Below are 1,257 nucleotides of genomic sequence, written 5' to 3' on the forward strand. Positions count from 1 at the left end.
ATTTGGCGGAAATTGTGATTTTTTGTAAAAATTTGGCGAAAATTGTGATTTTTGGTAAAAATTTGGCGAAAATTGTGATTTTTGTAAAAATTTGGCGAAAATTGTAATTTTTGGTAAATAAATATTGAAAATTTTAAGAAAAAATACCGAATTAATTTCTAAGTCTGAAACTCGATAATCGAGAAAATTTTTTAACTTTCCTACCTTGGAAGTAAATAAGGAGAAAAATGAAATCAACAAATGACGAAATTGAGAGATTCTTCGAATGAATTTTCACGCGTTGTGTTTTTACTGTATGGATCTGCTTTCGAGTCAATTAAATAGAAGGAACTCGATGTGAATGGCTCCTCTTTAATGGTATTAAAAAGAGCAGCAACAAATAAGGCAATAAGGTGTCGCTTTAATGGCACCACGGTCTAGCAATTTCAATTACAGCGTTTTAATTGGCCCTTGCTGCATCGGCGCAATTACGCCGATTAACGGGAAGATGCACGGCAACTGGAGCGCGAATTTTATACCAGCAGCCAGGATTTATTGGCCGATGGAAATTTTTAAGGGAAATGTAAACAGCTGTTCGCCAGCTATACGAAGCTGTGCGATAAATGTTAAGCTGTTGCAGATGAAATGGTCGAGGTGTTGATGAAACATTCAATTGTGTACAGTTTCGGTGAAAATAGAATATTTATTAATCGAAGTATGTTATAGTTGTTTATGCCTTTTCTTAAAAATGAAATTTAACGATTTCTTTTTGGGCAAAGTAAATTTTCGCCCAACTAAAAATAGCGATTAGTGCAATTTGATTTTTTCTACACAATCTGGAATATAACAATAAAATAATTGACGAATTTGGGCTAGTTTCGAGTTTTAAATTGATACACTTGCGATAAGTTTTAGAATAAAATTTTCGAGTTTTAAATTGATGCACTTGCAATAAGTTCTAGAATGAAATTTTCGCAAATTTACGCATTTGTCAAAACGACCATTTCATGGTTAACTTTGATCCACAATTTGCCATTTGATAATAAAATAATTGACGAATTTAGGCTATCTTCGATTTTTAAATGAATAAATTAAAGAATAAATTATCATTTTCTGTTTTATTATGATAAGGCCACTTAAAATAAAGGAATAAGTCGTATTTAGTAGTACGTTCAAGAACGAAATTCTCAAATCGACCATTTCACATGCAACAACCTAATAATTATGGCGTTAAGAGACGTTGATAATTTTTCGAGTGATTTCAATGAACAGTAAAAA

Source organism: Habropoda laboriosa, unplaced genomic scaffold (genome assembly GCF_001263275.1).
Source record: "Habropoda laboriosa isolate 0110345459 unplaced genomic scaffold, ASM126327v1 scaffold36, whole genome shotgun sequence".
NCBI classification, from domain to species: domain Eukaryota; kingdom Metazoa; phylum Arthropoda; class Insecta; order Hymenoptera; family Apidae; genus Habropoda; species Habropoda laboriosa.